We start from the raw sequence: 25,109 nt of genomic DNA, 5'->3' as shown, positions 1-25,109 counted from the left end.
GGAACTGTTCTGAATTCTGATTATGCTACTGGTCACATGAATCTATGTGTTGAAATTCACAAAACTCTGCACCACAAGAAAAAATACCAATTTTATTGTATGGTCATTAAAATTATTTTTTAAAACCATGGGTTAACATATTTCTAGTTAAACTGCATAAGAAGCTAAAGTCACATATGGAAAAGGTCAAGTCAATGGCAATATCAAAAACTTTAAAATATGTAATGAAATTATATTTTTGGTTAACATGTTCTTTATCAACTTTGTGAACTAGAAATACCCACCTCTCAGGCAGCGCTTTCTAAGTTGGGGGAGTGAGCTGGTGCCCTATGGGATGGTTGCAGGTGGCTCATGGTTGAACCTTTTCATTTTAACAGCTATATATTTCTTTCAGTGAGTACTTAAAAAACACAGATAACATGTCAGATCCATAATTTCATGGATAATGTTGCCTAAACGTAGGCAAACTACAAAAATGGCAGAATAATTTAAAGTCATTTAAAGATTATATAAATAATCATAATGGGTGATTCAAAGATAGCCAAGAAAATTGTTTGAAATTTAAGAGACTCTGAGCAGGTTAGTATTTTCAGAGATAACGAGCTTTTTGGATCATATACAGTAGGAAAGAAAAGGTTATAAGGAAATGCCCATATAGTCAGGTTTTTAAGTTACAGTAAAAATAGTAGTTTGTTTCTGAAAAAAGAAGAAAACATTATACTGAGAATTTCCATTGCTTAAAAAGTGTGTCTGGGGCTTCCCTGGTGGCGCAGTGGTTGAGAATCTGCCTGCCGATGCAGGGGACACGGGTTCGAGCCCTGATCTGGGAAGATCCCACATGCCGCGGAGCAGCTAGGCCCATGAACCACAACTACTGAGCCTGCGCGTCTGGAGCCTGTGCTCCGCAACAAGAGAGGCCATGACAGTGAGAGGCCCGCGCACTGCGATGAAGAGTGGCCCCCGCTTGCCGCAACTAGAGAAAGCCCTCACACAGAAACGAAGACCCAACACAGCCAAAAATAATAAATAAATAAATAAATAAATAAATAAATAAATAAAAGACTTAAAAAAAAAAAAAAGTGTGTCTGTGTGGGCCTGTGTTGTAAAGGTAAATTCTAAAATGTAGAACAGGCAAGAGAAACCTGGTTTCACATTTTACAAAATAAAAACTCATAGTATAGGTAAAAAAATTCAAATAATTGTTCTTTCTTGATTTATCTATTTTAAATTATTTCTGACATGACCATTTATATCCTATATTCCATGTTCAGTCATGGATATCTCAGTAAGGAAAATAAAATCTCATTAACATACAAGTAAATAAAAATATTTAACTTGTTTCATATTTTCACTGAGCCAAGTAAAGAATTGTTTTTACGTGAACATAGCTATGGGCATTAAAATAATTGAACAATTTTATATATTGTCCGAAGATTTGGGTTATTGCTATGTATGTCATCTGCTTCCCAACAAACTGTGGGTATTATAAACTATATTTATAAGCAACAAGAAGGAAAAAAAAAAAACATAGCTAATCAAGAGGTGATTATTTATATTAAAATTTAAATTATTTAGTAGACAGCCTTGGAAAGATTTTTCTCAAGTTAGAGATTCAAAAAGATAGTTTCACATTGTCATAATACTATGAAGACTACTTAGGTTTGGTTTCTCTGGAGATAAACTGGCGATGGTTGTTGAATTGCTTTTCTTTCTCAGTCAGTCTCTCCTTTAGTTCTTTTTTTAAAAATTTTTATCTTATATTGGAGTATAGTTGATTTACAATGTTGCATTAGTTTCAGGTGTACAGCAAAGTGATTCAGTTATACATATACATGTATCTATTCCTTCTTCCTTCTTTCTCCCTTCCTTCCTCCCCATCTGCTTTGCTCTTCCTTCCTCTCCCCTCCTTCCATCCCTCCCTCCCTTCCAGCCTTCCTTTATTTTTTCCTTCCGTCTTTCCACCTTCTTTCTTTCCTTCTTGCACAAGGAGCTTCCGGATCGAAGAGTAGACGCACTGATGTTTCAGTCGTTACTGACAAAACTGATTTCCTGAAAGGTTCTGCCAACTCACCCCACCTGCTGCTGTGCAGATGAATCCTGGATATTATCAATCAAGGCTATCTCATTCTTATATAAATTTGCATTTCCCTGACCACTAATGAGGTTGAGCGTGTTTCCATCTGTCTCTAAGCAATTTTTATTTCTTCTCCTTTTTGAGTTACCTCATTGGTCATTTTTCTATTGGGCATTTGTCTTTTCTTGACTGACTGGGCTTCTTTTTATACTATTTTTATTAGCTATGTATATACTTTGCAAAAATTTTTCAGTCTTCTTTTGTATTTTTTTTAACTTTGTTTTATACTGGAGTATAGTTGACTAACAATGTTGTGATAGTTTGAGGTGAAGTGATTCAGTTATACATATACATGTATCTCTTCTTTTTCAAATTCTTTTCCCATTTAGGTTGTTACATAATATTGAGCAGAGTTACCTGTGCTATATACACTAGGTCCTTGTTGGTTATCCATTTTAAATATATCAGTATTTTAAATTGTTTATGGTATCCTTGGACTTACAGACATTTTAATTTGATCACTTCTGCCTTTTGCATCTTGCTTAGGAAGACCTTCCTCAATACAAGATTATAAAATAAAAATAATGACCTCATATGTTTTCATCAAATTTCATAGTTATTTTTTTCTTCCTTGGATTTTTTTTGTTTCAAATTTTTATCTAGCTGGGATGTATTTTCAATATCATGACACAGAGTTCTATGTATTTTTTTCTAAAATGAGTATATAACATTCCTAACACTTATTATTTACTAAATAATATTATTTACAAAATCCTCACATACTATGAGTTATTCTGGACACTCAGTTATGTCTCATTTGATATAGTTGTCTCTGTCTGTCCTAATAACAAGCTATTTGAGTTATTGTCATTTTAGAATACATTTTGATAACTGATAGGTCTTTTTTTTCAAAACTGAGTTTACTGATTTTCTATAGGTAGTATTTCATATGAATCTACTTTGACACTGTAAGTAAAGAAAGGATCCAAATAGATTTTGAGGGGATTGCATTGAAGACATATATATGTTCTGGTGAGAAGTGGCATTAAAATAATATTATCTCTTTCCATCTAGGAATATGATTTTTTTTTCCAATTTGCATGAAATGGTTTTATTTTGTTTTCACTCCTTCAATGAACTTTTATGGTTTCATTTTTTACATTTCTTTCACCTTTTCTGTTAAATGTATTTTTAGGTATTTTATAATTTGATCCTACGGTGAATTTTTCCCCCAGTAATATTCTACATTATGTTGTGTTTTTGCCAACATATGGAAAAACTATTGCGTTTTTGATATATAACCTGTCATTAAGCTGATTTCATTTTTGGAGACGTGGTAATTAAAGATATTTTTCGGTTGATTTTTTTTGACCCTTCTAGGTATATGATAAAATCAAGTATCGGTAGGGAGGGTTTTGTATTTCTCCTATTACACTTCTTTTGGAAAGTGTTGGTAGGCACTCCAGGACATGGTTAGATACCCTAGTGAAGGTAAGGGTTGCTGAGTGTAGGAGCATTTTCTAGTATACATTGTGCTCGTCATTTTAAAAACTTCTCTATTTGTTTGCTACCATTTTAACTAGAATCTTTGCTTTTCTTTTCATAAATAAGGTAGTATTTATTTGTCTGAGTTTTATGAGTTCATGCTTGTTCTACATAAATACATACAGATTCTCTCTCATTCTCTGTGCTCTAGAATAGTTAAAATAACAGAATATGATATGCAGAATTATCAAGGAAAACTAAAGGGCCTGGAATATAGAATTTCCTCAGTAAACTACAAGGTAATAGTTAAGAGCATAGAGTTTGGAGGCAGATCTAGGTTTAAATTTCAGGTCTGTCACTGACTCCCAGTTTGACCTGCTGCAGTTTACTTCGTCTGTCCAAGTGGCCATTTCTTGGTCTCTAAAGTGCAGATGACAATAATATCTATTTTCTGAACTGCTCTCACCTGTCTCTTTGATAATAGCCTCCCCCAACATATAAATAGTCTGGCCTGCTGTTCCATATCCATCAGTTTTCATGTTCTGAATTAGATTATAAGACTCTTGAGCATCCTATATTTACATTGAGTCCCCTGAAACTCAGAACCTACAGAGCGGCATGCAATGTATTGTCTGATTAATTGAATTTCAGTACTTTCTTATTCTTTTTTCCTCACATCTTTTTCAGGTTATGATTCTTAATTTTGCCGACATAACACATTTTATTTATTCACCAAATATCAGTCGACTCTGGTGAACTCTACTATTCTAACCAAAACCAGGAAGCTCATTTTTAAACCGTAGCTGAAATGCCTTAAATGCCTTTGAGAAGTGAAGAATGTATTTGTCACCAAATATTTATCCTCCATCAAAGGTAATTATTTTACAGTGTCAGGTATAAAAAGTTAACTTAAGAAGCAAAGGATTGCTTTTGTTATCGAATAATCCAATGCATCGGGTCTGCTGATCGCCGTGTAATTACAAAGTCGGTACCCACAGATGTTGATAGGAAGGAAAGGTGCCTTTGACCAGAATGCTGGCCATCTGGGGAGATGGTGGACGCAACATCCCCCAGAAACCACCTCCGAAGATTCTGCTGGGCTGTGAAAGCTTTTAAAAGGAAACCGGGAAGCAACTCAGTTAATCATTGAGATGGGGGTCAGGGTCGTCGCCAAACCCCACTGTGTGCAGGCTTGTTGACTCCTCATGATTTCCCTCTAGACGTTATCTTGTTCACACAGTTTGGTCACACAGTTTGTTCAGGAGTTTACTGAGGGGAAGCTCGGGAAGAGATCTGGTCGTTTGTTAATTATTTATTCTTCACTTCTACTTCTTTGATCTACGGAAAGAACCAACACATTACACAAGGTATCGTGTGATTAAAAGATTTGAAAGATGTGCTAGGGCCGGAGTTGAGTAGAGCATGGGGGTGCCGGGTTTAAAAGTTAGTTACAACATAGCTTTGCTAAAGTGACAAGAGAAAGGGCTTCCTGCCGAGGGCGGTTTCCTGCAAAGAGCTGCTTACAAATCCCCACTTGTCAGAGATCCCATTTCTATGGGATTAGGGGCGAAGGTCTATCTTCTGTAACTTCTTCATGCTGACATAGGCACCGTATTCTCAGAGTGGGTCAACAAGGGTCTGTAGCATCTCTTTCCTGACAATTTTAATTGCCTGCTTAAATATACGGGCAGAGCAAGCTGTGATTATTTGATGCCCATAAAGATATTGGTTATTATAAGCAATAATGTTAACCCCATTCTCTTGAGGCCAGTCCTTGGCACTGCTTAGCCATAGATTCAGTACTGCTCAAGATGGAGCAGCTTATGTCATGGCTACTTCCTGGGCATCACGCAGTTAGCTTTTTTTCCTCTGGTGTCAGTTATAGTAAAACGACTCAGGAATGTGCATCAGACACTGAGCCTGTGACCCTGTCGTCCTAATCATTAACTGCTCAGTTTTGCACTTGGCGGAGGGAGGGGTGCCTTGCAGGTTTCTGCTTGATTCCACTTTGTGAACATGAAATTAAAAAACAAAACCGAATCCAACATGGGGGCAGGGAAGAGTTGGCCTTGGGTGACCCATCTCAACATGTTTGGGATCCACGGACTCCTCTCTACAGGACAGAGTTGCTTCCTTCCCTAGTGGATATAGCACCTTCCCATGGAAGATTGACCCTTTCTTATTTGTCGGCTCTCTGTTTCTAGATCTTGTGCTACATCAAGTGGAACACACATTTACTGGCTCTTCCATAAGTGTTGCACTACTACCCATACAGTATACCATGTATGCTTTGATGCACGTGAGCCAAATGACTGATTCAGACCTGAAGTCAACTCTGCACACCACCGTGTGACAGATTCTAAAGTTTATATGAAGTAGTGATGGGAGATGTTCAAAAGCAAACTCTTGGTGAGAGCTTTGAATAAGGAGTGAGTGTCCACAGGTAGAACAGTAGAGGAAGGGCCTGGAGAAGAGCCTGATCTAGGAGGTGTGAACAAACGTGGATGTGTGTGAAATGTGGAGGGGTCCTCAGTTTAGCTACTTGAACATCGAGTGTGGCTAAAATGCAACTGGAAAACCAGACTGGGGAGGCTGATTTGTGATGCCAACAAATTTGTGCCGCCACGTTGACCCAGACTGGTTCTGATCTCTAGTTCTAAGGCCTGCTTTTAATGCCCTTCTCAATTCGTCCCTCTTGATTCACTTGTATTAACAATCCGGTTTTCCATCCCCTAGGTCTGCCTGCTAGTGAAAAGTCCATTCTGGGACATTTCTTTCTTCTGAGTCTGTTTCCTGCCTCACTTTCTAATCTTCCCATATACTCCTAGGACTTAACGTTCCCCTAAACTTTGTTGAGCCCTTTCACTGTTCTGCACCAGAAATCATTCACTGGTTTGCCAGACATTTACTGAGAATCACCTCCGTGCCAGGAACATGCATCACGGAACCATAGACAGCAAGATCCCTACTCATTCCTGAGGGGCTTACAGCGAGCCTGGGCATCTTACAGGTGGAGTAGGACAGGTATAAAGCAAAAGAGAGTGATGGGAGCAAGAGAGAGTAATCAAGGGTCACATGCTCCATCTAATGACACACAAATTCTCCTTTAAAACAACCAACAGCACGATGAACCAAGCCTGCCAGTTGGGTCCACTCCAACTTTAAATGCTATCTGTTCTCTGCCAACTGCCGAATATCTATCTCCAGCCCAGAATCCTCTGTGGAACTCCAAATTCCATGAACTCCAGAGCTTCCAACTCTCATGGCCTCTTGGATGTCTGATGGGCACCTAACACTCCCCATGGTGAAAAGTGAACTTCTGCTCTCACCCATCCCAAACCAGAGTTTCCGCACCCGCCTCTCCAAGTCAGGAAATAGCAATTCCACACTTCCAGCTCGTCAGATAGGAAAACTCAGGTGTTATCTTTGACTGTCATTTTTTACCACATCAGGTATTCAATTCATTAGACCCATTGGCTCTAACTTCAAAAATTATCCAGAATTCAGACAGTTTTTTCTGCTCCTCTGCTGCCACCTTTGTCCCAGCCACCGCTGTCCTCCACCCATTTTCACCTTTGTCCCCCAAGCAAACTCATTTCCATAGCAGCCAGAGGGAGCCTGTAAACAAAAGTCAAATCATTTTACTCCTCCCTCAGATACCCCTCTAAGCTTTCCCATGTCAGAGAAAAGTCCAAGTGCTTACAGGGGCCTCAAAGACCCCGTATGCAGTCTGCTTTCTCCCTCTTCCTACTGTCCCTCCTTCCCACCCAACTCCACTCCCTGCACCCACCCACTCACCCCTTTTGGTTTCAATACTTTAGTCTCCTTGCTGATAATGAGTCTTCCAGCCAAGCTCAGCGTCAGGGACTTGCATTTGCTAGAACTTTCCCCCCAACCCCCTAGTTCTCCACTCACCCCCTCACCTGATTAAAGTCTTTGTTCAAATGTCACCTTCTCAGTGGGTTTTCGGTGAGACTTTTTTTTTTTAATGTATTATTTTTTTTAATTGAAGTATAGTTGATTTACAATGTTTCAGGTGTACAGCAAAGTGATTCAGTTATATATGTATATGTATATATGTATTCTTTTTCAGATTATTTTCCATTATAGGTTATTATAAGATATTGGATATAGTTCCCTGTGCTGCACAGTAGGTTCTTGTTGTTTATCTATTTTATATATAGTAGTGTGTATCTGTTAATGCCAAACTCCTAATTTATCCATCCCCCCCTTTCCCCTTTGGTAACCATAAGTTTGTTTTCTATGTCTGTGAGTCTGTTTCTGTTTTGTAAATAAGTTCATTTGTATAGTTTTTTAGATTTGGTGAGACTTTTTTTTTTTTTTAATGACCAACCTACCTAAAATGACATCTGCCCACTATGGGCGGTCTCCACCCCATCCCTGCTTCATTTTCCTCTCCAGCACTTCTCTCTCTCTGACTCACCATCTGTTTTACTTACGAATCTATTTATTGGCAGCTTTTCCCCACTGGAATGTTAGCACCTTGAGGGCAGGGAGTTTTGATCCTTTTATTCACTGCTTCACTCCCAGCCTCTAGAAAGGAATGGGATACATAAAAGGCAGTCACGAATTCTTTGTTTAATGAACGCATAAATGAATGCATTCAGGAAGATTTCCATGCACTGAATCTTGAATACTGTTGGGGTCAGTGCTCAGAATATTTATCATTTAAATGGTGTGTGTGTGGAGGTAGCAGGGGAGCATTTCACAAAGGGGCCTTGCTCTACAGACTGATCCCTAAAAACACGATGTGCTGGGGGGTACACACTCCAGACTGAGGAGCTGCCAGAAAGATGAAAAGTATAGCAGCATGCCCAGGAAGGGCCCTGGGAAACCACCCAACACTGCTTCCTACAATATTGAGGTCTGTGCCAGAGCAAAATCTAGTTCATGTATGAGGCTGGGCTTCAGTGGTGGGAGAGAGTTGGACTTTTGAGCTATATCTTTTGAACTGGTACAAAGACGTTTTCCTCAGACCCGGGGAAACAATAGCAGGGGGTCAGGCGCTCCCTCCAACCCCCAAGGCTGTATGTTGTTCTTTACCCCTTACAGTCGAAAGGAATTCAGAAAGAAACAGCATAACTAAACACTTTCCAAACAGTGGGGCTTGTACTGACTGCTGGTGTCAGTGATTCCCGGGAGACTCCCGGGAGAGTTTGGTCTCCCTGCACCAGTGGCTTTCCAACTTGTTTGCCTGTGACTGCAGGAAGAAATACATTTTATAGCCCAGGCCTCTCAGTGCAGATATGAATGTTTAAAATAAAAAATACTCAAGCTTCCTATGGATGAGGCACCCAGATGGTTCCTGTTTTGTTCCCTTGCATTTTATTATTACTACTTTCTTCATGCTGGCTGATGGAGCAGGTTTAGGGTAAAGCAAGTGAGGAACTTCCAGAGGCACAGAACTTAAGGGGGAGCCAACAACCACAGTTAATAGAGAAAAATGCTATTTTAAGTCAATATTTTTAAAAGCCCAGGTTAAGGCAAACAATCCATCAATACGATGTGGAGATTTTAGATAAAGGCAGGTAGTTGTGTTTTATGACCCTGATTAGTGGCACCCTTAGTTACCATTACAGTGTCCTTTGCTGTCAGCCGCACATCCCCTCCAGCTGTGTGTACGAGGGTTGACAATGGCCTGGGAAAGATTGAGCAGCATGGGGGCTTTAAAGTCATGCTTTTTTTTTTAATTAAAAAAATTTTTATTGATGTATAGTTAATTTACAGTGTTGTGTTAGTTTCTGGTATATAGCAAAATGATTCAGATATATATATATACACACACATACATGTATGTATGTATACATATATATCTGAATATATATATATATGTTCTGTTTCAGATTCTTTTCCATTATAAGTTATTACAGAATATTGAATATAGTTCTCTGTGCTACATAGTAAGACCTTGTTGTTTATCTCTTTTATGTACAGTAGTGGTGTCATGCTTTTTGACTGTAGAACGTATATTAACTTATTCTACTTATTCAAAATATGGGAGTTGGGCTTCCCTGGTGGTGCAGTGGTTGAGAATCCGCCTGCCAATGCAGGGGACACGGGTTCGAGCCCTGGTCTGGGAAGATCCCACATGCCGCAGAACAACTGGGCCCGTGAACCACAATTACTGAGCCTGCGCGTCTGGAGCCTATGCTCCGCAACAAGAGAGGCTGCGATAGTGAGAGGCCCGCGCACCGCGATGAAGAGTGGCCCCCGCTCGCCGCAACTAGAGAAAGCCCTGGCACAGAAACGAAGACCCAACACAGCCAAAAATAAATAAATTAATTAATTAATTAAAAAAAAAAAAAAGATAACTTCTTAAAAAAAAATATATATATATGGGAGTGTGTTTTGATGAGTGGATATAGGGGCACATTTCTCCTTTGGCCTCAGGCTCCGACATGGCTCAGCACAGCACTGTGGGTTGACTTACGCCCACATTTATTTCCCACACAGCTACCCTGTTACCTGCCTTCCTGGAGTCTGTGGCTCCACCAGCCTGGAGAGTTCACTTGATGTCAACCCCTTCCCACCCACCAGTCTCCTAGACAGCCCACCACCCCACACACCTGGAAACTCTCTCACCTGCATGGGGCTCTGTGTCCCTGCTTCTCTTCCAAGAACTTTTTAAAAAAAAAAATAATTAATCTATTGAATTATATATCCGTGTAAACACACACATTTTTAAATCATAAAGAGGGCTCATTATATTTGGGGTTTAGTTAACAGAAACATGTCTAAGTGGTTTCAGCAGAGTAAAGAACTATTACTGAATTGACATGAGACATAATATGCTGGGGCTCTGAAGGGAGTTTTCAGGGTTCTTCATCTGCGCACCTCACTTACATCATGGGAGCAGCAGGTCGGAGAGGAAATTTCTATAATCAGCTCCTTCAAACAATAACACCAGAGATACAAAGAGTGTGCTCTGTCCTTTGCTGGTGGAAACTTTCAATCGTGAAGAGGTGATTACCCTGCCCAAGGTTGCTCAGAGTGGCATTGAATTAAAATTCCAAGTTGTTTTCCCCCTCTGGTGTTTAGTTTTTTTTTTTTTAATGTTATGGTTAAACATGTTTGCAGACTTCCCTGGTGGTGCAGTGGTTAAGAATCCGCCTGCCAATGCAGGGGACACGGGTTCGAGCCCTGGTCCGGGAAGATCCCACATGCCGCAGAGCAACTAAGCCCGTGAGCCACAACTACTGAGCCTGCACTCTAGAGCCTGCAAGCCACAACTACTGAACCCATGTTCCACAACTACTGAAGCCCATGTGCCTAGGGCCCATGCTCCACAACAAGAGAAACCACCGCAATGAGAAGCCCGTGCACCACAACGAAGAGTAGCCCCCACTCACTGCAACTAGAGAAAGCCCACACACAGCAATGAAGACCCAATGCAGCCAAAAATAAATAAATAAATAAATAAATTTATTAAAAAAAACAAAAACATGTTTGGACCACAATGTGACTTTAAGCGAGGGAGGTCATCAGAGTGGATACAGTTTTCATCTAGTGTCTCCTAACCTTAGATCTAATCCTATTTGCATTTCTTTATGTTCAGATTTAAGCTTAGCAGATAGACTGTGTTAAAAAGTTCCAAGTTCACAATTAATTGCAGTGGAGATGACTAACATTGCTTTCAGGAAGCCAGAGTACTCATGGACCAGTGCAGATTACAGAGGACTGTGAAATAACATGCATAATTATAGTAGGCCAATGAGAAGTTCAGCCCGTCAAGGGGAAAAATAATGTATACCTTTGGGAAGTCATCAAGCAGCAGCAATATGCCCTATCCAAGAAGATCTTAAAAGAAAAGCTGTTTTCTCTGGTTCAGATAAATGAGCAGATATGGCTGGTCTGATGTGTTTTGACAAAGTGCTCCAAAGACACGGTGCTTAAAAGGCTGAAAAGCCACTGCTCCAGCAATTCTCATCTTCTGAGAGCCGCGCAGCCAGATTTCACAGGTCTCACATGGGATATGAAAGCAGTTTATGAAAGTGCAAGGGATGTGGGCAATTTCAGAGCCACAGGTAAAATGCAGGATTTTACATTCAATCAGCTGTGCTATAAAAACTGCTTTGGTAAAATAGACATCAAATTCAGAGGTCCCCCAAGCACAGCAAAGGCAGTGGGTTCACGATATGATGGATACAAATTGATAAAATAGGGTGGGAGAAATTTAAGAGAAATTACAGTCTTCTATGAAATAGAAGGAAAAAAATATGTGCACACACATTCATGTATCAGTCAATTCATACATACAAGAGCGAAAGCCTGGCATGAAGTCTACTATAAGTGGGTAATGAAAAATCATTCTAATAGGTTAGCTTTTACCAAAGTCATATTGTTTTTTTGACTGAGTTAATTTGAGATAAAACGCTTTCACCCAAAGCTGAATGATTTAAGGTAACACCTCACTATTTGACATCAGTCATATTTGCTTGATCCTAAATCCCTAAAAACCAGACAGCACAAGAGTACAAGAGTTAATTGCCAGTGGTTCACTATTTGTACCAATGTTTTCTTAGCCTCCACCCAACTTTTCTAAGGAAAAGTGAAAAGCATTACCCAATGAAAAGAAATTCTTCATAGACCATTGAAAACACAATAGAAAGATAAACTTGTAAGCAGTGGTTTTGTGGTCATATCAAGATAGGTGATGTGTACTAACTCATAAACATTTTTCCCTAGGGTTGAATTTACCTCCCTATCAGGTGTGTCTACTCTGTCCAAGATTACCCTCATATAGTTGTTAAAAAAACAAAAACAAAAATAACTTGCTTTTCAAAGACCAGGTCCTATAGAGTTGAGAGTTAGTTGTCATGATAATTGTGATATAAATCATGATCTGCTAATAAAACAGTGAGATGTAAAAACTCCACCTGTAAAGCTATGGGACTGATTTCACTAATGATCATTCAACACAGTCTCATTCTTCTTGACATTCAACTTGTTCTAGTCAAGTTAGAAAAGACATGACTAAGGGCCAATTATTTCCTTAGTCAAATATTCTTAAATGTGAATCCACCAAGTTTCTGTGTTAAAATGAGACCCTTATATATTGATAAAAAGGGGGACAGTTCACTTCAGGTCATTCGAAGGTATCTTGGACCCTTTCCGTTCTGTACAATGTTATAATTTAGTTGGAAGGAAAAGACAAGCACAGAAATATCTCTAATAACACAACTGTGGCTTCAATATTACACAATAGTTTAGTATTATTTTTTACTATAAAGTGTATTAAAACCTTACATTTATATAGCACTTTACTTTTTTCAGTGTTTGGGGCTATCCTTTAATTAAATTCTAACGATAATCATGTGCGTTTAGTCTATATTTCTTGCTCTACCCAGATATAATGCCCTCTGGGCATGTCCCCATACTGGATAGGAAATGGATGTTATTATTTACAGAAAAAGAAACTTGTGGGAAGCTGTTACAGAGAAGATTGTTGAGTGTGTGGGTGTGTGGAGCTGTAAATATGTGAAGGTGATTCAGAATCAGCTGGAGTTGTGTTCAGTTTTGCCTCCAAAGTTTCCTTACCTATCTGGGCCCTACATTGCCTCACCTGAAAAACATGAATTATAATACTTACCTTGCATTATTATTGAGAAGTTTGAGTGAAATTGTGCATGTAACTCACATAGTATGTTGTCTGGCACCTAGTAAATCATCCAAGTAATAACTTTTATTGGTAATTATAGCTGAGCACAGAAGAGTCAAGTGGGAATTTAAAGGCATTCTGAAATTCTGAAAAGTCAATAATGTAAAACTATTGATAGAGTTACAAGTTCGTAAGTGGATAATCCAAGTTAATTAGTTTCCCAAATTCTTTGGTTTGAGTCCATTCAGGTTTAGCAACATGAGGTTGTCTATTTCTTTCCTTTATGTAACTATAGGACATAAGATGCCCAAAGCAACCCTGCATTTAAAGATGGAAAGTAGAAAAATATAAAGGTTTAATTGTTTCAGCTTTTGCTTTCCCTTATCAGTTGACTCTGCAATGTATTACAATATCCAGGTTCTTACTTTAACTTGATAGCATTGGGAAAGCTTAACATATCAATGTTTAGGCATTCCTTCTGTCCTGATTAGAATTCACTCTTTACATGTGTGTCTCCCCTAAATTCCTTGAGAGGAAGAGTCTAACCAAGTGTTTTGCACACTCAAATTAGGCGTATAATAAATGCTATTGGACCCAAACTGATTCAGAATGGTGTATTGGAAATTTTTATGCCATTAGTTGTTTACTTTTAGGTTCTAGGGTGGAGAGAAGGCAGTAGGAATTAGTCATCCACTGCTCCTTGTGTATCTGGAATCCTAAATTTAATTTCTTGCAGTTTGGCTTCTCAAGTAAGCTTCGTAAGACATTTAACCCCTTGGTCTTACTGGACAAAAAACAAACCAAAAAAACAAAGACAAAAACCTTTCATCAATTCTATATTCTCTCACTTTCTGCCAATATCCAGCGTAGCTCACAGAGGCTGTGTATGTGAAATATACCTCATGAGCCACATTGCCTTGTTTGCAGTGTGAATGTGAGACTTGCTTAATTTATAACTTCTACCTTAAAGTCTTTCCATAGAAGTCTGATTGGTGGTTCAGAAAATTATCCCTGTGGAAGCAGCACAGCTTTAATAATCACACCTCAACTTTGCTGGGCAAATGTAAATGGCTGACAAGGAGATGCCCCAGAAGCACACAGAGCCAGTGAGAGGCAGACAATAAAAGTGCTGAGGACACTTCAAGGGTACCATGTAAGATACTTTGTAATATAGTAACAAGAGCTGGGAAGAAACCATAGGGAACTTGCTGAACTAATGGGACTCATCTAAGGGGCTCGGTTTGAACATATATAATGACATCGAGACTGAGAAATTACAGTTATCCTGGTCTTCAAAGATACTTCATAAGAAAAACAAAACTTTCCCATCCAATATTCACAATGATGTTCCAAGCCAAGCCATGACTTTGGAGTAGACACATGCCAGGGCCCCTTTTGTCTTGGTGCCCTCTCTCTGATTTTCCACCAAGAAAATCTCTAGTCCCCACCTCTGTCTTTTGAAAGCTACCCAGTGCCCAAGGCCAAGGTCAAATACTACTTTCTCCAAAATAGTTTTTTGATTCTCACTTCTTGATTAAGTTTTGTCTTAGTCTGTTTGGGCTGCTGTAACAGAAGTACCATAGCCTGGGTGGCTTATAAACAACATAAATTTACTGCTCACATCTTTAGAGGCTGGAAGTCCAAGATCAGGGTGCCAGCATGGTCTGACTCTGCTGGATTCTTCTTCAGGGTTACAAACTTCCAACACATGGCAGAGAGCAGAGAGAGAAAACAAATGGTCTTTTGACTGTTATAAGGGCACTAATCCCATTCATGAGGGCTCCACCCTCATGACTTCATCTAATCCTAATTACCTCCTTTGGGTCTACTACCTAATACCATTGGAGAGGGAGGGAAAGTAGAGCGACTATTTTTTTCTCTTTCTCCTGGGCTCTCCTGATACCATTTTTGAAACTTGATTCTCACTGTTATAAAAATATTTTTTTGTATTACAAATTTATGTTCCCGCTGGATAGATTGGAAGATCTTTGATAAGTCTTGCTTATTTAGAGGAGGGGGGTGGAGAACACAGTATCTTGCCCAATGCATAGAGTAGGGGCTAATAATGAATTTAATCATTAAATATATAATAAGTATCTAAATAAATAATTAATCAAAGTCTTAACCATACAAACCATGCTTGATTTTTTTTTTTCTTCCAATTTCACATGGCCAGAATGCAAAAATCTGCAGTTACAAAGGTTTGGTTTTTCTCTAGACAAATCTCAGTAGAAACCAAATGATCATATACAGATATCTCTCGTTTCTGTGCCCTCGGCTCCAAACAACATCGATGCTTTTCTTAAGGTTCATTTGTTTGCTGCTTACCAAGGAAGAAAGGGCCCTTTAATTCTAGCCAGGCTTGGTCACATGCTCGTGCAGGAGCTTAAAATTATAAGGGGGGTAAGGGATATGTTCACAATTGTCACTGCAGTTTCACTAGGATGAGTGCAGCTCCTTTACACCCTGAGGGTTATACCCAGCATACCCATTGGAATAGCTGTGTGTCCTACAGAGACTCTTCTTAGATACCATGACCTCAGACTTTGTCCTGCTATTCATAATTGTCCTTGCTAACTTCCTCCTCAGTTCCTGATTCAGTAGTTGGTCTTCTTACAGTGTTTTGACTGTGTGCATACCTGCTGTATCCTCTTCCTGGTGCACCAGGAGAGGTTTTTAACTCTCGCCTGATATGAACATCTTCCCTGGGAGAGGTGATGGAACCATTCCCTCTCTTGTTGTTGACTGTACCAGTGAATTCTTCTCAGCATCAGTGAGAATAAACCTGCTTGGGCTCCCTCCTTTGCTCTGGAAGCCACTGTGAATGCTGCCCCATCCAGAACTCAATATCCCCTTCTCAATTGAATGGATGCCCTTGGGATGCCAGGTGTTGCTTAAGTCTTTATTACTTGGTCTAGAGAAAGCTTATTACTTACAATAAACTATGTGGACATTCAATGCCCGGAGTGGGCTAGGAGATGCTACAAGTCACAGTTGCTTCTTATTGATTTTGCATTTTCTCTCCTCCCCCTCTCATGCTATTGGCATGCCTCTGTTGTGTGCCATAAAATCTTTGAGAATGTGATTGTCATCTGTTCTTCTTAGTCCTGTACCCAAAGGCTCTGGCTATAAAATGAATCCCATTACTTTAGCTCTTGAGGTCTGGCAATCCATTTTGTATTTTCTGCTGAAGATTTTGACCTGCCACTAAATTTTGCATATGGGTGACACTGCTAAAATTTAATCAGTAAAGGTCTCTCATCTTAGATGAGACTAGGAAACATTTCAGTTTTATCCATTTCACTCTTTGTACCAAACTTGATGTCACATAATTGCTGGTCAGTCTAACACTTTCATACTGTACATCTTTCCAAATTAGAAAATATGCTATAATAAAAAAATCAATAGCAGCCCTAAATATCTGTAAGAACCTGTTAGAAAACTTAACAGTATAAGATCTCAAATTCAGCGGCTGCAGAACTATAACATTCTTGGAAGTTATTTCAACCAAAACTGCTTGAAATCTAAATGCAGAAACTTATAGAAGTGATAAAAGTGTTATCTATTGAGAGACTTTGTGTAAAAACTGCACATTGAAAAGATGTAAGTTCTTCCCCAACACACTTATAGATTGAATACAGTTCCAGGTAAAAAAAACAATTCATTAAGGATGAGGCAAAATATAGGAAATAAAAATTAATCTAAAGTTTATCTGGAAAAAATCAATGGGTGAAGCAAAAATACTTAGGAAAAGCATAATAAGGGGCGAAATTTATCTTCAATTATGCAACAAAGGATGGTACTGGTGCCAAGCATTTTATACAAAGCTATGGCAAAGCATGAGAGTATTCTGCTGAAAGTTACTGCTGGTTATCCCATAAGCTGTAAAGTGAGAATCAACACATTAGTAAGAGTTCTGTTAAGTTCAATGTTTTCCAACAGTCATAGGACTCAAATGAAAATCCACCATAAAAAAAACCAGGATGAAGTAAGTACTCATATCAGATGAGAGCCTCACACAGTCGTACCTTTCATTCTTCAGCATTTAATTTTAAAGGCAGGAAATTAAACAGGTTTGGGGGATGTCTTTGGATATTCAAATGTTTGCTCCTGAAAATAAAGGCTGAGTTGTTTTTCATATGGTAGCAGGAAGGACAAGTCATTTTGCCAGCCCATATTATAGCCCAGACATAGATTTATTCACCTTAACAATTTTAATAGTTAGATAGTAGCAAATTCCAGTACGCTGTGGCTTTATTAAACCTAATTTATTAAACCTAATTCCTGTTCTTCTTAAAAGTTATATTTATTCTCTTTGTCATGGGTAACTCCTACCTGGAAATTAAGTCTTTACAATGACAGGGAGTTCCCATATCAATTTTTCTCAGAATGATTTTGGCACGATACTTAATGAACCCGTTTTTGGCCTTTACGGAATGAACTGTCTGAGCTTTTAAAAGTCATCGTCAATATGTGTCTGTCAGATGGAGAGGGACACGCTGATTAGTAGCATGTGTCCCCCATTTGTTTAGCATTTACTGTCAGTACATACCTTTATCAAAAGCAATATTCTCTTCCTGGAATTAATTTACAGACGTTGATGACATCACTAACTGTGCTTTAAAGACAGTAGGAAACAATAAATTCTGAGTATAATCAGTCCTTGTTTCTCCTTGTTAAAGAAAAAAAAAAATGGAAGAAACTTTATTTCGGTAGAAGAGGGTCCAAATGTGTCTAATTTCATTTCTTATACTACAAAATATGTCATAAGATCATATAACAAGAATGTCGTAAGTGTATTTACTGTTCATCTTAATGACTTTCTATTTTATGATCACACAATGATAAAATTATTTTACCCTTTCCCCTTCACCTCCGGTGGCCGGAAGACCTGACTGATACTTAAACTCTCATTCCAAAGGATCATATAACCTATTAGGTTGCTGTGATTCCCTCTTCCACGGGCTGGGGATCACCTTGATCCCAGGTTACCTGGCACCCTGGAAATATCACAACAGTGCAGTTTTATTGTTAATTGAGCCTTGAGTTTCATTCTCCCTGCTGCTTTTGCCATTTCTTAGTGTAGATTAATGATTCCAGCTTGGCATTTTACACTGAGACATTTTTAACTCTAATTTGAATTAATAAAAGAAGAAAAAGCAAATACTTTAGTTAAAAGGAAAAGAATAGCACAGTATCACTAAAAGCTAACATGTACTTTTAATCCTATTCTTTTTATTAACTAACTTTAAAAATAGGAAGTTTTTCTTATTCATCTTTATGCCCCCTAAAAATATTGTATATGTGTTAGATGCTTAAAGACTTACTCAACGTTTTAAATAATTCTGTATATCCAAAAACATGGAATGTTAGTTGTACAAGACAACTCATTGGTCATAATTCACTGGAACTAAATCCCCAATAACTGCTGCTTAAATAACTAAAATTTCTATAAGTACAAAGATACTCCTAGGAACCCAATCACCTTTTTAAAAAATCGAATTAAAATGTACTTATTTGTTTACTTAGTTATTTTTTGACATACCTACACACACAGAGAAAACAAACCAAATTATATTTCAAAGGCCAGAACCTATTACAAGTTATTTACCTTCAGGAATGTTCTGGGTAGCGTTGGGCACCAGCCCAACTTAGAGAACAGGAACTGACACAATAGCCACTCACCCCAGAGGCCTCAGCTGTCAGGACTCTCCTCAGCCTTGGACATGTAGTAAGACTTGTCCCAATGAGGGAAGAGGAGAGAGGGGCTTCTCAGGGTTGGTCCATTTGAAATAAAGCCAGGACAAGTGGAAAGCACACAGGAAGAGGAAGGTGGGGAGAAAAGAGGGAAGCAATCACAGGTCTAGGTGGCCTGTCGTGTCTGGGGTGGGGGCAGGTGAGCCTGGAGAGCCTGGCTCTCCTCACCCTCTGATGGAACCCACAGCCTGTGCTGGTTCCAGTGACACCTCCTGCACGTGTGGCCCACGGTTCAGACCAACGGCAGGCAATGACGTGGGTACCAGCCTTGTGGAGTAGCTTATGCCTGTGCTCTTTGGATGGCTCCAGTGAGTACCCTTGTGAGTAATACTACCCTTGGGCCTGGGCATCTGGGTCCTATTGTGGGCTCTATGTCTTTGCTGTGTCCAGCCCCTTCTTCTTGACCACACTCGGGATCCCTGGACCCTGGAAAGATGGCCATAACACGGTTATTTTTCCTTGTTAATTCTACCCGTGTAACATTTCTGCTTCTGTACATGCGTGTGTGGAAACCTGACCAACACATAGAACATTGTTTGCCCCGAAAATGAGCCTGTCACAAAGAATTGGTTGGTTGATGGGGGGGAAAAGCAAGTGGATGAGAAGGCATCAGTCACTTTCATACTGACAGTCTTACAGAACAATGATGAACAGGGGCCTTGGAAATGCTGTCATCTTGTCAGTATCTCAGGAGTCTGGGAATAAGTATGCTCTTTAGCAAGCAATTTTTTGACTGGCATGATTTTTTTTTAAATGCTTCAAATTAGAATGCAAGGTGGTAGCTGGTAATTTTGAACACATTGGAAAAGGAAGAGAAAGGAGATAAAATTTACTTATTGTTCATAGTAATTTTTACACTTGAGTCTGTAAACTTTCCTCTAAATGTTATGTGTCATAGTCTAGTGTTGATTTGATTGTAGAGTTTGGAAGACATTGGCTAGTCCATTTTGCCATAATTTCTTCAACTTTTTTCAAAGACAGTGGATCCAAAAGAACTCATGAGTAAACTGACGGATGAGTGTCAGGATATAGGATACACTGATAAAAGGTCTAGAACTCAATGATAATCAGTAGCTCTTCCAAATGAGCTACCTTCCAGGTGAATGGCTGTCAGGATATAGGATACACTGATAAAAGGTCTAGAACTCAATGATAATCAGTAGCTCTTCCAAATGAGCTACCTTCCAGGTGAATGGCTGTAGGACAGAACAGTCTCTTTTTAAAAATTGTTTTATCTTTTTAAATTAGGAAATAAAAGTCCCATGAAGTTTATTTTTAGTTGTACTCCCAAACTGTTTCCATAAAGTCTGCCGTTAGGGAAGGTTACTCAAAAATGGCCATCTGTACCTGTGGATCGAAGTTGACTACTGTCTTCGACCACGTTCTGTGTGAGTTAGTCCCCGTATGCTGTAGCAGTACCCACATTCTTATAATAAAACTCCAAGAAATATCAACAAACTCCAGATGGATTTGGTCATCTTCTCTCCAGTATTTTCTGAGAGGCTAAACTGGACCACCCTGCTAAATTTATTTAATCGCCTTAATCGGTTTTAATATTTTCAGGGTCTGAACGATTTTGGAGGGAGAAACAGATGTTGTGTGATAGCTCTGAATTTTTCAGGAGTTGCTCCTGAAATAATTACAGATCGGGAATCATACAGTCAAAAGTCATCTTCATTTGAGTCAGTTTGGCAAAATAAAGGTGACAGGAAAGCTGTCTCACTTTTGTTTGCTTAATCCTTACATTTCAAAATTGGGGCAGAGATCATGTGAGAATGCCCAGGTGCACAGCTGCTACACTTATTATGTTTCAAATTTTTTACCATTTGCTGAAACATGCATATCCATCGACAATAATTGAGAGCAACCCAAGAATTGTATTCACTTTGTGAAAGTAACAACACAGATTGGAAGAGAATGCAAAAAAAAGAACAGTCTAGTTTGGGGTATCTTCTACTATTTCAAGAAGAACTTTGAGTACACATAGTGAAAGAGTTTTCTAAAAAAATATTTTACAGTTTAATGGGAAAAGGTATGCAGATTAATAACAATGTGAGCAGTAACTATGTGAAAATATAAGATATATTTAGTAATTTTTAACGTAATTATTTAAGAAAAATGTGTGCTCTGAAAGACAAAAAAAGTTAAGATGCTTATAAAGTCTAAAGAAAATATTTGGCGGGGGAGAAGAAAGAAATATCTTTTCAATGAGGGAAAGCAAAGCATAAAGGGAGAAATCATTTTGGGATCCCTACCTGTACTCAAGGTAGCTTAGAAAGATTTCCTTCTTTCATGTTGTTAGGAATTCATAGTAAATATGGTCACAATGAATGAACACCTACGTGAAACCCATGACTGACTATTCCTATAATTTTAGTTAATAAAGCATATGAGTCAATCTTGGCTCTTTTTATCTCTTAAATCCCATATTCTAACCAATAACCAATCCTGCCACCTTACTTTCATGATCTAGCCAGGATCAACCACCTCTCACCACCTCCTTACCTGCCTGGTCCACTGGCCCATTGAACCTAAATTGTTACCTTTACCCCATTACCAGCCTCCCAGCTTCAGTTCCCCAACAGTCTGTTCTCTACACCAGAGTCAGCATGATCTTTAAAAGCATAAATTAGGTCAGTTCACTTCCTAGTTCAAATACTTCCTACGGCCTTTCAGATACTCAGAGTAAACATCAAAGTTCCTACAGTGACGGACCATTCTCCTTCTTGCTGGAGCCCTGTCGCTCCACTGAGCTCGTCTTTTTTTTTTTTTTTTTTTTTTAAACTGCAGTCAATGCAGTGTTCCCCTTTTTTTTTTTTTTAATTTTTATTTATTTATTTATTTATGGCTGTGTTGGGTCTTCGTTTCTGTGCGAGGGCTTTCTCTAGTCGTGGCGAGCGGGGGCCACTCCTCATCGCGGTGCGCGGGCCTCTCACTATCGTGGCCTCTCTTGTTGTGGAGCACAGGCTCCAGACGCGCAGGCTCAGTAGTTGTGGCTCACGGGCCCAGTTGCTCCGCGGCATGTGGGATCTTCCCAGACCAGGGCTTGAACCCGTGTCCCCTGCATTGGCAGGCAGATTCTCAACCACTGCGCCACCAGGGAAGCCCTGAGCTCGTCTTTTGATGCTCAGCCCCTTTCTGGGCTGTAGGCCACTGTCCTTGGGGTGCTATCTCCCCTCAGAGACATTGAAGAGGCCCCTCCCTCACCTGGGGCTCTCCTGACATCTCATCACCTGCCTGCTCCCTCTCAACATCCACTCAGTGAAGACCCCACAATATTTAGAGCTGAACCCTTGACACTACGTATCCCTGTTTCCTTTATATCGCCTTCTAACATACTCTATATTTATTTACTTATTTACTTTATTATCTTTCTCTCTCAACTACAAATGAAGGAATTTTTGTCTGTTTGGTTAACTACCAAATTTCCCAGTGCCTTAAAGAGGCGTAGGCACATTGTAGGGTATCAGTAAATATCTGATGAATGAATGAAAAATCCAACATATTTACAATTTAGTTTTAGAATCATTTACCTAGATATCATCTCAAAAGTAAATCTTAGTTCTGGATCACCTCTAGTTAACAAAAATTAACTCGAAATAATTAATTAAAATTGGTTCTAATTAATTTTGGCAATCTCTGTAGAGCTTGCCACACTAATCAGTTGAGAATGGAAAAGAAAACCAGAAATCTGTCTCTCTCATTTACAAATAAAATCATATTTATAAGGAACACTTTTCTGGCTGCCAAAGCTTAGCTCGACCTGGAGTTCATGAACATCTGTCTCCTTCACTCAGTGCTTTCCAATTCATTAAAAAACAAAAAGAAAAGAAAAGAAATTGAGTCAGTGTTTGCTTTTTTGCATGACAAAGGAAAAAAAGGATCCTTAAGATTAGTTTTTTTTTTTTATATATATTATAAACACATCCATATATGCTTTCTCGAGTATCTAGGACAGGTAGAGCAAGGGGTTTGTGCTCTGACTTAATCCTGGAGAAGGATAAGTCAAAAGCTGGGACATAGGGAATGATGCCAGGAACTGCTTCTCTCTCTAACTCATAGGATCGACTAAGCACAAGTGATTTCTCAAAACACATAACTGGGAACCATATTCCCATTATGCATCTGTTTATAAGCCTGAGCAGGCAAATGAATGTGATCTCTGGTGTAAATTTCTTATTAAAAACACAAGTGAGGGACTTCCCCTGTGATCCAGTGGTTAAGGCTCTGCGCTTCCACTGCAGGGGGCATGGGCTCGATCCCTGTTCTGGGAACTAAGATCCTGCATGGCGCACGGTGAGCCCCCCACCCCAAAAAAAACACACACACACAAGTAAGAGATAGAAAAGTGGTTGTACAAAAAGCCAAGACACCCAAAGGGTAAATAATTAGCCCTTCTTATGGATTTGTGGATATTTACATAACCACACAGTTTAAGGGATGGATGGATAGATAGATGGACAGATAGATGATAGATAGATAGATAGACAGACAATCTTACTTCTTTAGACACATAAATACATTTTCAAGTTTTGTGCATAATTAACATGAGAAATAGTGCTAAGAGTGTACCATATACCAAAAATAGGATTATTATTTGAATAAATTTTCTAACTCGACCAGAAGCAATATAATATAATTACAATACACTTGAAATGAAACGGTAAAGCGGGAGCATTTTAATTGGCAAAGCTATCATGTTGGACTTGTGTGATTAATCTTTTCGAGGAATTGCAAACAGATTTTTAATGAGTTTTAAATGTAGGACTGAGATTGATGGATAGTCCACACTTAATCAAGACTGAGAAGTGAGGAGTATTCAAATACAGAGAAGGAAGGGCACCCATGCAGAGTCCACATGGGACAGAGGCGGTTTCTGGGTAGTTAATTTGGTTGTCCTTTTGCTTGCTTCTTTACACTGTGGCGGTTTATTTGCTGTAAACCAAAGTTAAGAAACACATAGATTGGAATGGTAGCAGCTCATTTCTTTGCTGAATCTGTAATTATTTAAACAAAACACTCCGTAATATAAAAGTCAGTTACTTTCCAAGACCCCAGTAATGGAATTTATTTCCCATTTATATTTCTAACTTCACTTTTTATTTGAATTCCTTTGCTTCAGTTTTCATGTTGACATTTTTTCTCATTGTAGCCTATTTCAGTATCCAGCTTATCATTCTGAAGAATTTCTTCCATAAATGCACTTATAATATCCTAAGACTGAAGCCTATGGCTGCAAATGGTGAAATGTCCACTGCCACACCAGGAAGTGGGCAATGAAGAACAGGGAAGCCAGAAGAGGCCAAGGCCAGGACTCAGGTTGAGAGAAGTTTTGCAGATATCAGTGCTTTGTAAATAGATCAAATCCAGACTGAATGCCAGGGATCCAGAACATGCCTGAAGTGGGAGAGGCAGGTTACCTGAGTCCTCTGCCTGACAAATCATTAAAAACGAGGCATGAATAGCCTAGACTTTAAAACTAGAACTGTGATCTCTCTAGTCCTCAGCTCTTTGCTCTTAGCCAGGAATTATGCCCTCTGTTTGGTCCAAGTGGCCACAACTTGCAGAAGTGTGTTTAGATATCTTTGGATTATAATGAGGAGAGGGGCATTCATTTGTCAGCAAGGTCAAATTTCAGTGACCCTCTGTGGACACCTTGAAACCATCCGCTATGGTCTGAATGTGTCCCCCCAAAAGTCATATGTTGAAATCCTAACCCCCGAATGTGATGGTATTAGGAGGTGGGGCCTTTGGGAGCCACTTAGGTCATGAGGATGGGGCCCACAGGAATGGGATTAGTGTCTTATAATAGAGACCCCAGAGAGCTCCCTCATCCCTTCTGCCATATGAGGACACAATGAGAAGTCTTTGACCAGAGGAGGTTCCTCACCCGACCTTGCTGGCACCTTGATCTCAGACTTCCAGCCTCCAGAGCTGTGAGCAATAAATTTCTGTTGTTTATAAGCCACACTCTGTGGGGTATTTTTGTTAGAGTGGCCCAAATGGACAAAGACACCACCATGGCCTGGTCACTCACCTGGTTACCTCCTGCCCTTGTTTTCCTCTGTCACCTTTTGTTAGTTCAGCCCAGACCACAGGACTCAATATACCTGAGTATCAAATAACAATGTAGCACACTGATAGTAACATTACTCTATTCTTCTGTAAATTTTT

The 25,109-nt window shown here is 39.2% G+C and overlaps 1 protein-coding gene across 4 annotated transcripts in view; it reads left to right on the top strand.

Annotated features, from left to right (window-relative positions):
* CTNND2 (catenin delta 2) overlaps positions 1–25,109 on the top strand; it is a 938,382-nt gene that overhangs the window by 411,441 nt on the left and 501,832 nt on the right. The window lies entirely within an intron of this gene.

This window comes from Balaenoptera ricei, chromosome 3 (assembly GCF_028023285.1).
Source record: "Balaenoptera ricei isolate mBalRic1 chromosome 3, mBalRic1.hap2, whole genome shotgun sequence".
NCBI classification, from domain to species: domain Eukaryota; kingdom Metazoa; phylum Chordata; class Mammalia; order Artiodactyla; family Balaenopteridae; genus Balaenoptera; species Balaenoptera ricei.
Note: the sequence above shows the minus strand (reverse complement) of the source record. Positions and strands in the feature narration are given on the sequence as shown.